Raw genomic sequence first — 14,517 nt, forward strand, 5'->3', positions numbered from 1 at the left:
ATGAGTCCTGCTTTTATGATGATGTGTTAATTTCATGAACAAAAACTATGATGACGTATCACATTTGCATAAAGATTAGTGGTGCTGCAACCTCAAAAGCTTTGGTTTAGATTACAATATATGTATTTAGTGTCCTCTCAGGCCTTCTGTAGGTAAACTGGCTACTGCAGTTCTGTGTAGAGATGAAGCTCAGGTGCTTCCTGGTTGAGCGCTGACAGGCCTCCACACAGAAACACAAGCAGACTGACAGAAAGCTGCACCTCCACCTTCCCTCTGCTGCAGATCCTGTTTCACTCCCGGGCCCGTGTTTGTTGTCATTCCCCCGCGGCCTACAAGCTAAAATGTTGTCTTTCATCTCGTCTAACTTTACCCCCCGCCCCCCCACCTACTGTTGTTCCTTTTCAGCGTCGCTGCTCTGAAACGTAAGGCGATCCATTTAGTCGGACAGGAAGGTCTTTGGCAAGTGAGGTCAGGCCCTCGTCTGGAGGGCGCACGGCAGCAGGTCTGGTCAGAGCCAAGGTCAACACCAGGCGTGTGTGTGCAGATGAAACACAAAGACAAATGAGGTGACAGACACTCAACTCACCGTCTGCACATCCCTCTCACAGTTACCCACACACTATATACACTCACCGGCCACTTTATTAGGTACACCTTGCTAGTACCGGGTGGTCTTCATCTGCTTCAAGGTTGGACGTGTTGTGCGTTCAGAGACGGTATTCTGCATACCTTGGTTGTAACGAGTGGTTATTTGAGTTCCTGTTGCCTTTCTATCATCTCCAACCACTCTGCCCATTCTCCTCTGACCTCTGACATCAACAAGGCATTTCCATGCACACAACCCCCGCTCACTGGATCTGTTCTCTTGTTGGGACCATTCTCTGTAAACCCTAGAGATGGTTGTGCGTGAAAATCCCAGTAGATCAGCAGTTTAATACTCAGACCAGCCCGTCTGGCACCAACAACCATGCCACGTTCAAAGTCACTTAAATCCCCTTTCTTCCCCATTCTGATGCTCGGTTTGAACTTCAGCAAGTCGTCTTCACCACGTCTAGATGACGTAACGCATTGAGTTGCTGCCATGTGATTGGCTGATTAGCTATTTGTGTTAACAAGCAATTGAACAGGTGTGCCTAATAAAGTGGCCGGTGAGTGTATATATATATATGTGTGTGTGTGTGTTTAGCTGGAAAAGACAGAGATATGTGGAGCAACACGCTCCCCTGCCGTCCTCTTAGTTTGATAAATGGTTTGTCTTTGTCGTTAAAATGTGGGACGAGTTTCTAATCTCTCCATCGGTGACGCTCCGCCTGCAGGTCACACAAATATAGACAATACCCCACTTCATATGACTGTAAGGATTAGTGAAAACAGCATTAATCATAGTTCAGATCAGCAGCGTGGCAGCGTTAGTGCCCCCATCGCTGCTTTATGATGTTTTACAGTCGGACCACTCCAGAGGAACACACCCTGAAACCCACCGACCCTGATCAATGGGTTTCCCCCGGCAGTGATAGATTACACTCCACAGACAAAGACCGCTTAGGATTAAAGACATTAAATTAGTGGACATGCGTCTTCATACTGGTGGAACCCTGATCCTGTCCTGTTGGTTAATCAACTTCATCAGCTTAGTTGTTAAGTGCCTTGCTCAAGAGCGCCCGGCTATCAGCTGCTGATGGAAGCGTTACTCGTTCACTCCTCCGGCCCAGATTTTCCCAGCTGGTGCAGAACTCAAATTAATGACTCTAATGATTTTTAGTGAGACGCGCACCACAATTTATGTGTGTTATTGTGAACCCTGACAGCTCAGGATAAATCTCTGTGGGTAGCGCTGGATAAACACGCTGGACTCGTGTATCTTCCCAGAAACATAACGTTTTTGACCCAGAAAGCTGCACCAGAGAACGGATAAATGTGGATCACAGGATAAATATTTAGATATCTCGGTTTGATGGACGAGCCGAAGCCGTTCTCTTGGCTGGCCTCCCTCCCGTCTCCCATCCCAGGACACGGGAAACCAGTTAAAAAGACATTTCCAAACATCCACGTCCATTGCGAAATCTATTACAATGACGTCAGCCAGCATTACGTGTGAGCTGACTAAGAAGACACTGTGCAGCCTCTGAAGAGCACTTTACACTGAAGCCTGTAGGTGTCAAATCTTCAATTGGTGGATATCTCATTTAAGAGTCCACAGAGAGCACAGAAGAGCCCACAGAGATCAGCACAGAAGAGTCCACAGAGATCAGCACAGAAGAGTCCACAGAGATCAGCACAGAAGAGTCCACAGAGATCACAGAAGAGCCCACAGAGAGCACAGAAGAGCCCACAGAGATCACAGAAGAGCCCACAGAGATCAGCACAGAAGAGTCCACAGAGATCAGCACAGAAGAGTCCACAGAGATCAGCACAGAAGAGTCCACAGAGATCACAGAAGAGCCCACAGAGATCACAGAAGAGCCCACAGAGATCAGCACAGAAGAGTCCACAGAGATCACAGAAGAGTCCACAGAGATCACAGAAGAGTCCACAGAGATCACAGAAGAGCCCACAGAGATCAGCACAGAAGAGTCCACAGAGATCAGCACAGAAGAGTCCACAGAGATCAGCACAGAAGAGTCCACAGAGATCACAGAAGAGTCCACAGAGATCACAGAAGAGTCCACAGAGATCACAGAAGAGCCCACAGAGATCAGCACAGAAGAGTCCACAGAGATCACAGAAGAGTCCACAGAGATCACAGAAGAGTCCACAGAGATCACAGAAGAGCCCACAGAGATCACAGAAGAGTCCACAGAGATCACAGAAGAGCCCACAGAGATCACAGAAGAGTCCACAGAGATCACAGAAGAGTCCACAGAGATCACAGAAGAGCCCACAGAGATCAGCACAGAAGAGTCCACAGAGATCAGCACAGAAGAGTCCACAGAGATCACAGAAGAGCCCACAGAGATCACAGAAGAGCCCACAGAGATCAGCACAGAAGAGTCCACAGAGATCACAGAAGAGCCCACAGAGATCACAGAAGAGTCCACAGAGATCACAGAAGAGTCCACAGAGATCACAGAAGAGCCCACAGAGATCAGCACAGAAGAGTCCACAGAGATCACAGAAGAGTCCACAGAGATCACAGAAGAGTCCACAGAGATCACAGAAGAGCCCACAGAGATCACAGAAGAGTCCACAGAGATCACAGAAGAGCCCACAGAGATCACAGAAGAGTCCACAGAGATCACAGAAGAGTCCACAGAGATCACAGAAGAGCCCACAGAGATCAGCACAGAAGAGTCCACAGAGATCACAGAAGAGTCCACAGAGATCACAGAAGAGCCCACAGAGATCACAGAAGAGTCCACAGAGATCACAGAAGAGCCCACAGAGATCACAGAAGAGTCCACAGAGATCACAGAAGAGTCCACAGAGATCACAGAAGAGCCCACAGAGATCAGCACAGAAGAGTCCACAGAGATCACAGAAGAGTCCACAGAGATCACAGAAGAGTCCACAGAGATCACAGAAGAGTCCACAGAGATCACAGAAGAGCCCACAGAGATCAGCACAGAAGAGTCCACAGAGATCACAGAAGAGTCCACAGAGATCACAGAAGAGTCCACAGAGATCACAGAAGAGCCCACAGAGATCACAGAAGAGTCCACAGAGATCACAGAAGAGCCCACAGAGATCACAGAAGAGTCCACAGAGATCACAGAAGAGTCCACAGAGATCACAGAAGAGCCCACAGAGATCACAGAAGAGTCCACAGAGATCACAGAAGAGCCCACAGAGATCACAGAAGAGTCCACAGAGATCACAGAAGAGTCCACAGAGATCACAGAAGAGCCCACAGAGATCAGCACAGAAGAGTCCACAGAGATCACAGAAGAGAAAAGTCAGAAAAATATTTTAAAAAAATCTGAAAAAATATGAAAAAGAGTCTGAAAAAAAGTCCAAAAAAATTTCCGTAAAAAGACTGATGTATGATTGGAGCATATTGTTTTATGCTAAATGCAGTACCTGTGAGGGTTTCTGGATCAATATCTGTCATTGATTTGTGTTGTTAATTGATTTACAATAATAAATATATACATACATTTACATAAAGCAGCATATTTCTACTCCCATGTGGCGTAACGTTAACTTGAACAGTTGATAATGTGTAAAATGCTTAAAGGAAAATGTGATATGATAGAACTAGTTTTTAATAATGACCTAATAATTGATTGAAGCCACCATATTGAAGGACAGACGGCTGATCCAGGAACCGGAAGCTGTGACATATTTAACAGTTTTTCTACCAAAATCTTTGGGAAAAGAATAAAAGAATGGTAACGTTAACTTAACGTTCCTCCTCGTAGATCATAAACCCTTTAATATAATAACGACTGGTTGAAACCGGTTGAGAAATGTAGACGTTATAGTGCTTTTTAGCCAGAGAAACGGCAGCTCCCCCGTTCACTAGTAGAGGGTTACAGGCCGGTCTGGTCAGGTCCACTATGGCGCCCACGTTGACGTACAATCCAGGAGTCAATGCGGCGTTTATGTATATATGTTTATGGTTAATAAGGTACCAGCAGCTCACTTGGAGCAGGTTATCCAGCCATGAACAGTAGTAGTGATAGCAGCTGTGGTAGTAGGATTATTGTTAGTAGTAGCAGCAGTAATAATGGTGTAATATACATGTTGTGGGGCCTCTGCTGTAAGGTCAGATCTCTCTGCTATAAGCTGGAGTGTGTGTGGGTGTGTGTGTGTGTGGATGCAGCCTGTCTGGGCCTGTCAGTACTCAGCTCTGCAGCCTGAGCGGCTCATTGATGCTCCTCTGATGGGAGGAGTGTTGCTCCTTAATGACCAATCAGCAGCAGCAGATACTGCATCTCCTGCAGCAACATGTGTGTTATGACAGAAACAGAGAGCGAGCCAGAAAACACCCTCCAAACCCACATAGTGACACGAAGAGACGAGAAGCATTAACACAGGATTATTTTCCTTTTATTAGACTCCATAAACTAAAGCATCATGTTAGAGTGAAGCCTGCACCCTAAAGAATTACCTTTACATCGTAGGTTGATAGCTGATAATGCACAAACTGAATGCAAACTGGTGACCTCTGAAAAATGTCGGACAAAAAAGTCTGAAACAAAAGATCTGAAAAAAGAGATCTGAAAAAAATTCCGAAAAAAAGTCTGAAAAATGTCCGAAACAAAAGATCTGAAAAAAAGTCAGAAAAATGTCCGAAAAAAAAGATCTGAAAAAAGTCTGAAAAATGTCCGAAACGAAAGATCTGAAAAAAAAGATCTAAAAATGTCAGAAAAAAAAGATCTGAAAAATGTCGGACAAAAAAAGTCTGAAAAAAATATTTGAAAATGTCCGAAACAAAAGATCTGAAAAATGTCCGAAAAAAAAGTCTGAAAAATGTCGGACAAAAAAAGTCTGAAAAATGTCCGAAACAAAAGATCTGAAAAATGTCGGACAAAAAAAGTCTGAAAAAAATATTTGAAAATGTCCGAAACAAAAGTCTGAAAAAAGTCTGAAAAATGAACGAAAAAAAAAATCTGAAAAATGTCCGGAACAAAAGATCTGAAAAATGTCCGAAAAAAAAGTCTGAAAAATGAACGAAAAAAAAAATCTGAAAAATGTCGGACAAAAAAAGTCTGAAAAAAATATCTGAAAATGTCCGAAACAAAAGATCTGAAAAAAAAGATCTGAAAAATGTCAGAAAAAAAAGTCTGAAAAATGTCAGAAACAAAAGATCTGAAAAAAAATCAGAAAAATGTCAGAAAAAAAAGTCTGAAAAAAATATCTGAAAAATGTCCGAAAAAAAAGTCTGAAAAAAATGTCCGAAACAAAAGATCTGAAAATGTCCGAAAAAAAAGTCTGAAAAAAATGGCCGGAACAAAAGATCTGAAAAAAAATATCTGAAAAATGTCCGAAAAAAAAGTCTGAAAAATATCTGAAAAAAAATATCTGAAAACAAAGATCTGAAAAAATTTCCAAAACAAAAGTTTTAAAAATGTCCGAAATGAAAGATCTGAAAAAAAAGATCTGAAAAATGTCAGGAAAAAGGTCTGAAAAAAAAAGATCTGAAAAATGTCGGACAAAAAAAGTCTGAAAAAATAGTCTGGAAAAAAGACCTGAAAAATTGTCCGAAAAAAAAGTCTGAAAAATGTCCGAAACAAAAGTCTGAAAAAAAGACTGAAAAATGAACGAAAAAAAAGTCTGAAAAAAGTCCGAAAATAAAGTCTGAAAAAAAAGTCTGAAAAATTTCCAGAACAAAACATCTGAAAAAAAATATCTGAAAAATGTCCGGAACAAAAGATCTGAAAAAAAATATCTGAAAAATGTCGGACAAAAAAAGTCTGAAAAAAATATTTAAAAATGTCCGAAAAAAAAGTCTGAAAAAAGTCTGAAAGAAATATCTGAAAATGTCCGAAAAAAAAGATCTGAAAAATGTCCGGAACAAAAGATCTGAAAAAAAAGATCTGAAAAATGTCCGAAAAAAAAGTCTGAAAAAAATGTCCGGAACAAAAGATCTGAAAAAAAATATCTGAAAAATGTCCGAAAAAAAAGTCTGAAAAATGTCTGAAAAAAAATATCTGAAAACAAAGATCTGAAAAAATTTCCAAAACAAAAGTTTTAAAAATGTCCGAAATGAAAGATCTGAAAAAAAAGATCTGAAAAATGTCAGGAAAAAGGTCTGAAAAAAAAAGATCTGAAAAATGTCGGACAAAAAAAGTCTGAAAAAATAGTCTGGAAAAAAGACCTGAAAAATTGTCCGAAAAAAAAGTCTGAAAAATGTCCGAAACAAAAGTCTGAAAAAAAGACTGAAAAATGAACGAAAAAAAAGTCTGAAAAAAGTCCGAAAATAAAGTCTGAAAAAAAAGTCTGAAAAATTTCCAGAACAAAACATCTGAAAAAAAATATCTGAAAAATGTCCGGAACAAAAGATCTGAAAAAAAATATCTGAAAAATGTCGGACAAAAAAAGTCTGAAAAAAATATTTAAAAATGTCCGAAAAAAAAGTCTGAAAAAAGTCTGAAAGAAATATCTGAAAATGTCCGAAAAAAAAGATCTGAAAAATGTCCGGAACAAAAGATCTGAAAAAAAAGATCTGAAAAATGTCCGAAAAAAAAGTCTGAAAAAAATGTCCGGAACAAAAGATCTGAAAAAAAATATCTGAAAAATGTCCGAAAAAAAAGTCTGAAAAATGTCTGAAAAAAAATATCTGAAAACAAAGATCTGAAAAAATTTCCAAAACAAAAGTTTTAAAAATGTCCGAAATGAAAGATCTGAAAAAAAAGATCTGAAAAATGTCAGGAAAAAGGTCTGAAAAAAAAAGATCTGAAAAATGTCGGACAAAAAAAGTCTGAAAAAATAGTCTGGAAAAAAGACCTGAAAAATTGTCCGAAAAAAAAGTCTGAAAAATGTCCGAAACAAAAGTCTGAAAAAAAGACTGAAAAATGAACGAAAAAAAAGTCTGAAAAAAGTCCAAAAATAAAGTCTGAAAAAAAAGTCTGAAAAATTTCCAGAACAAAACATCTGAAAAAAAAGATCTGAAAAATGTCCGGAACAAAAGATCTGAAAAAAAATATCTGAAAAATGTCGGACAAAAAAAGTCTGAAAAAAATATTTAAAAATGTCCGAAAAAAAAGTCTGAAAAAAGTCTGAAAGAAATATCTGAAAAATGTCCGAAACAAAAGATCTGAAAAATGTCCGAAAAAAAATTCTGAAAAAAAAGATCTGAAAACAAAGATCTGAAAAAATTTCCAAAACAAAAGTTTTAAAAATGTCCGAAACGAAGGATCTGAAAAAAAAGATCTGAAAAATGTCAGGAAAAAGGTCTGAAAAAAAAAGATCTGAAAAATGTCGGACAAAAAATGTCTGAAAAAAAGATCTGAAGAATGTCGGACAAAAAAAGTCTGAAAAAATAGTCTGGAAAAAAGACCTGAAAAATTGTCCGAAAAAAAAGTCTGAAAAATGTCCGAAACAAAAGTCTGAAAAAAAGACTGAAAAATTAACGAAAAAAAAGTCTGAAAAAAGTCTGAAAAAAAAGTCTGAAAAAAAAGTCTGAAAAATTTCCAGAACAAAAGATCTGAAAAAAAAGATCTGAAAAATGTCGGACAAAAAAAGTCTGAAAAAAATATTTAAAAATGTCCGAAAAAAAAGTCTGAAAAAAGTCTGAAAAATGACCGAAAAAAAAGTCTGAAAAAAAATATCTGAAAAATGTCGGACAAAACAAGTCTGAAAAAAAGATCTGAAAATGTCCGAAAAAAAAGTCTGAAAAATGTCCGAAACAAAAGATCTGAAAAAAAATATCTGAAAAATGTCCGAAAAAAAATTCTGAAAAATGTCCGAAACAAAAGATCTGAAAAAAATATCTGAAAAATGTCCGGAAAAAGGTCTGAAAAAAAAATATCTGAAAAATGTCCGAAAAAAATGTCTGAAAAAAAGATCTGGAAAATGTCGGACAAAAAAAGTCTGAAAAAAAAGTTCGAAAAATGTCAAACAAAAGACCTGAAAAATTGCCCGAAAAAAAAGTCTGAAAAATGTCCGAAACAAAAGTCTGAAAAAAAGACTGAAAAATGAACGAAAAAAAAGTCTGAAAAAAGTCTGAAAAATTTCCAGAACAAAAGATCTGAAAAAAAAGATCTGAAAAATGTCCGGAACAAAAGATCTGAAAAAAATATCTGAAAAATGTCCGGAAAAAGGTCTGAAAAAAAGATATCTGAAAAAAATTCCGAAACAAAAGTCTGAAAAATGTCCGAAATGAAAGATCTGAAAAATAATATCTGAAAAATGTCCGGAAAAAGGTCTGAAAAAAAAATATCTGAAAAATGTCCGAAAAAAATGTCGGACAAAAAAAGTCTGAAAAAAAAGTTCGAAAAATGTCAAACAAAAGACCTGAAAAATTGTCCGAAAAAAAAGTCTGAAAAATGTCCGAAACAAAAGTCTGAAAAAAAGACTAGAAAAATGAACGAAAAAAAAGTCTGAAAAAAGTCTGAAAAATTTCCAGAACAAAAGATCTGAAAAAAAAATCTGAAAAATGTCCGGAACAAAAGATCTGAAAAAAAATATCTGAAAAATGTCCGAAAAAAAAGTCTGAAAAATATCTGAAAAAAAATATCTGAAAACAAAGATCTGAAAAAATTTCCAAAACAAAAGTTTTAAAAATGTCCGAAATGAAAGATCTGAAAAAAAAGATCTGAAAAATGTCAGGAAAAAGGTCTGAAAAAAAAAGATCTGAAAAATGTCGGACAAAAAAAGTCTGAAAAAATAGTCTGGAAAAAAGACCTGAAAAATTGTCCGAAAAAAAAGTCTGAAAAATGTCCGAAACAAAAGTCTGAAAAAAAGACTGAAAAATGAACGAAAAAAAAGTCTGAAAAAAGTCCGAAAATAAAGTCTGAAAAAAAAGTCTGAAAAATTTCCAGAACAAAACATCTGAAAAAAAATATCTGAAAAATGTCCGGAACAAAAGATCTGAAAAAAAATATCTGAAAAATGTCGGACAAAAAAAGTCTGAAAAAAATATTTAAAAATGTCCGAAAAAAAAGTCTGAAAAAAGTCTGAAAGAAATATCTGAAAATGTCCGAAAAAAAAGATCTGAAAAATGTCCGGAACAAAAGATCTGAAAAAAAAGATCTGAAAAATGTCCGAAAAAAAAGTCTGAAAAAAATGTCCGGAACAAAAGATCTGAAAAAAAATATCTGAAAAATGTCCGAAAAAAAAGTCTGAAAAATGTCTGAAAAAAAATATCTGAAAACAAAGATCTGAAAAAATTTCCAAAACAAAAGTTTTAAAAATGTCCGAAATGAAAGATCTGAAAAAAAAGATCTGAAAAATGTCAGGAAAAAGGTCTGAAAAAAAAAGATCTGAAAAATGTCGGACAAAAAAAGTCTGAAAAAATAGTCTGGAAAAAAGACCTGAAAAATTGTCCGAAAAAAAAGTCTGAAAAATGTCCGAAACAAAAGTCTGAAAAAAAGACTGAAAAATGAACGAAAAAAAAGTCTGAAAAAAGTCCAAAAATAAAGTCTGAAAAAAAAGTCTGAAAAATTTCCAGAACAAAACATCTGAAAAAAAAGATCTGAAAAATGTCCGGAACAAAAGATCTGAAAAAAAATATCTGAAAAATGTCGGACAAAAAAAGTCTGAAAAAAATATTTAAAAATGTCCGAAAAAAAAGTCTGAAAAAAGTCTGAAAGAAATATCTGAAAAATGTCCGAAACAAAAGATCTGAAAAATGTCCGAAAAAAAATTCTGAAAAAAAAGATCTGAAAACAAAGATCTGAAAAAATTTCCAAAACAAAAGTTTTAAAAATGTCCGAAACGAAGGATCTGAAAAAAAAGATCTGAAAAATGTCAGGAAAAAGGTCTGAAAAAAAAAGATCTGAAAAATGTCGGACAAAAAATGTCTGAAAAAAAGATCTGAAGAATGTCGGACAAAAAAAGTCTGAAAAAATAGTCTGGAAAAAAGACCTGAAAAATTGTCCGAAAAAAAAGTCTGAAAAATGTCCGAAACAAAAGTCTGAAAAAAAGACTGAAAAATTAACGAAAAAAAAGTCTGAAAAAAAAGTCTGAAAAAAAAGTCTGAAAAATTTCCAGAACAAAAGATCTGAAAAAAAAGATCTGAAAAATGTCGGACAAAAAAAGTCTGAAAAAAATATTTAAAAATGTCCGAAAAAAAAGTCTGAAAAAAGTCTGAAAAATGACCGAAAAAAAAGTCTGAAAAAAAATATCTGAAAAATGTCGGACAAAACAAGTCTGAAAAAAAGATCTGAAAATGTCCGAAAAAAAAGTCTGAAAAATGTCCGAAACAAAAGATCTGAAAAAAAATATCTGAAAAATGTCCGAAAAAAAATTCTGAAAAATGTCCGAAACAAAAGATCTGAAAAAAATATCTGAAAAATGTCCGGAAAAAGGTCTGAAAAAAAAATATCTGAAAAATGTCCGAAAAAAATGTCTGAAAAAAAGATCTGGAAAATGTCGGACAAAAAAAGTCTGAAAAAAAAGTTCGAAAAATGTCAAACAAAAGACCTGAAAAATTGCCCGAAAAAAAAGTCTGAAAAATGTCCGAAACAAAAGTCTGAAAAAAAGACTGAAAAATGAACGAAAAAAAAGTCTGAAAAAAGTCTGAAAAATTTCCAGAACAAAAGATCTGAAAAAAAAGATCTGAAAAATGTCCGGAACAAAAGATCTGAAAAAAATATCTGAAAAATGTCCGGAAAAAGGTCTGAAAAAAAGATATCTGAAAAAAATTCCGAAACAAAAGTCTGAAAAATGTCCGAAATGAAAGATCTGAAAAATAATATCTGAAAAATGTCCGGAAAAAGGTCTGAAAAAAAAATATCTGAAAAATGTCCGAAAAAAATGTCGGACAAAAAAAGTCTGAAAAAAAAGTTCGAAAAATGTCAAACAAAAGACCTGAAAAATTGTCCGAAAAAAAAGTCTGAAAAATGTCCGAAACAAAAGTCTGAAAAAAAGACTAGAAAAATGAACGAAAAAAAAGTCTGAAAAAAGTCTGAAAAATTTCCAGAACAAAAGATCTGAAAAAAAAGATCTGAAAAATGTCCGGAACAAAAGATCTGAAAAAAAAGATCTGAAAAATGTCAGAAAAAAAATTCTGAAAAATGTCCGAAACAAAAGATCTGAAAAAAATATCTGAAAAATGTCCGGAAAAAGGTCTGAAAAAAAGATATCTGAAAAAAATTCCGAAACAAAAGTCTGAAAAATGTCCGAAATGAAAGATCTGAAAAATAATATCTGAAAAATGTCCGGAAAAAGGTCTGAAAAAAAAATATCTGAAAAATGTCCGAAAAAAATGTCTGAAAAAACGATCTGGAAAATGTCGGACAAAAAAAGTCTGAAAAAAAAGTTCGAAAAATTGTTAATATTGCTGAAAATGTGACAAGCTGGAGACACTACAGGTGATATCACCATGAAACGTTCCCTAGTTTATTATTTACATTAAGACAATTTATTTTTCTGTGTGTAAATATGCAAATGAGGCATTATCTTATTAAATATGTTCATACATTTCCAGAACATAAATGTGAACATTAGATAAAGCCAGGTTCAAAATTCTTGTTTCGTTTTGTTGACAATTTAGAGTCAAACATACTGAGGGAATGTTGGAGATCTCTTTTCATCACTCTATAAATCAGAAAATACTGTCAACAGCCATACAACCTTTGCCATGTTTTTAGTAATAAAGTGATCTATAAATCAGGTTATGAATGATATATGAACAAACCCCTCTGTAGAAACCTTCAGAACATAGAGAGGAATGAAACTGGAGAGTTTGGTGGATGTAAGAGCTGCTGAGGTGAAGATCTGTGGCTCAGAGTCTGAGACAAATACAGCCTTTAAAGATATGGATTGTAAAAATGTCATACATTTTCGAGACACACGTCTTCTTCTATGGTGTTCCTCAAGGTCTTGGTGTCTTAATGTGGTATTTTGGAGGATTATTGATTATCATCTTTATCAATTCTCCAGTGGTAAAAAATGGTTAAATTTAGCACCAAATCTGTGGAACAAATGGTATCAACCCAACAACGGCTGCAACAACTGATGAGACATAATAGAGCATGGAGATGACCATCAGATACTTCTATCATCATGTTCTAAACCATGATACACTTTTACATTTCATTAATTAATGTTTATTACAGATTAATGACTGGAACATCTTGACCCTCAGTGCTGAGCTGCATCTCAGATTAATCTTCAGGTTCTCAGCTTTCAGATGATGTACACCACTTCTATGTGACATCTACTGTTGACCTGCTATCTCCTCCTAAACACCCTCTAAAGACCCCCTAGACCCCCTAAAGACCCCCTAGACCCCTAAAGACCCCCTAGACCCCCTAAAGACCCCCTAGACCCCTAAAGACCCCCTAGACCCCTAAAGACCCCCTGGACCCCCTGAAGACACCCCAAAGACCCCCAAAGACCCCCTGGATCACCTAGAGACCCCCTAGACCCCCTAAATACCCCCTAAATACCCCCTGAAGAGCCCCTGGACCCCCTGAAGACCCCTTAAAGACCCCCTAAAGACCCCCTGATAGTGGGAGATGTGCAGCCGACGGGCCGAGAGCGCCGCTGATGACTGATATGGTCGATTGATCTATGATGATCCATAAGGCATTTAATGCACACAGATGTTTATGTGTGATATTTAGAATTGATGATAAACATCTGGAGACATCAGCTCAGAGTACAGATGTGAAACAAGTTGTGTTGGTAGAGGTCAGATTAAGAGACTTCAGTGTGCCACGGTTGGATCCTGGACGTCATCCAACCCCCTCACACACACAACTCACAAACTCAAATGAAACTCACCACTTTGTGAAAAACGTTCAGCAAATCACAGTTTTAAATTGAAACACGTTGATGAACACACACACACACACACACACACACACACACACACACACACACACACACACACATACACAGTGTACTGTCTACTGTGTGTCGGAGAGCAGACTGGGGGGTGGAGTGTCAGACTGATCAGCAACAGACAGACTAAATATTAAAATGTGTGACGCAGGTTTGTGTGTGTCCGGATGAATGACCTCCATCAGTGTTGTTACTCACAGGAGAAGCAGAAAGAAGAGCTTCGTGTCGAAGCACACGTTCTCCTGGAGGAACATTTCATCAAGTACAACTCCTACTTTACTGGGTGTTTCCATTTTCTGATCCTTTATACTTACTTAGAGGAAAATGTTGTACTTTTTGTAAATAGTTACTAGTTTTATTTCCTCTTATAGAACATTTTTATAACAGTACATATTAATTAAAATGAGATCCAACAGTAAACATACTGCTATGAAATAATGCTGCTGTATAATGAGGACTTTTCATACATTTAGTTTAGTAATATTTTGAATGCAGGACTTTTCTTGTTTGGGAATATTTTACAATGTAGTACTTTAAGAACCTGAATACTTCTTCCAGGTGTATTCAGAGTATTAGATGTGATAGCAGTGGTAGAAATCAACCAACAGGAACATACAGTCAGTGCTATACCCGTTAAAGTAGCAGATAAACATTAACAGAACGTCAGGACGTTTAAATTAAAGTTTAGATTTAGAGATGTCATTTATATTCAGGGGGTGGACAAAATAAGAGGAACACCTGTAAAAGTTTATGTAAACTACAACAACAACATCAGACATTCCTGCAAAATGAAATACTTGTTAAGGCTGTCAGAGAAATCGTACTTTCAACTGTTTTGATTGAATGTTTGAGGGTGTAGTTTGAAATATAGTTGGTTTGAAATATAGACTGTCATTTTTTTGTCATTTTTTTTTTCCAGCATAAATTTGAATAATGACGCTGATATGTTGTGGAGTAAATACATTTATTTATTTTATTTTTTTTAGTTTAATGTAAAACTGGAAAAATGTAACAATCAACAGTGTTCCTATCACATAATGCAGCCAAATATAGATTATTATGGTTATAATAATAATAAAAATAAAATATATAAATATTATTATTATTATTATTATCATAGCA

This window comes from Sebastes fasciatus, chromosome 3 (genome assembly GCF_043250625.1).
Source record: "Sebastes fasciatus isolate fSebFas1 chromosome 3, fSebFas1.pri, whole genome shotgun sequence".
In the NCBI taxonomy this organism is placed as follows: domain Eukaryota; kingdom Metazoa; phylum Chordata; class Actinopteri; order Perciformes; family Sebastidae; genus Sebastes; species Sebastes fasciatus.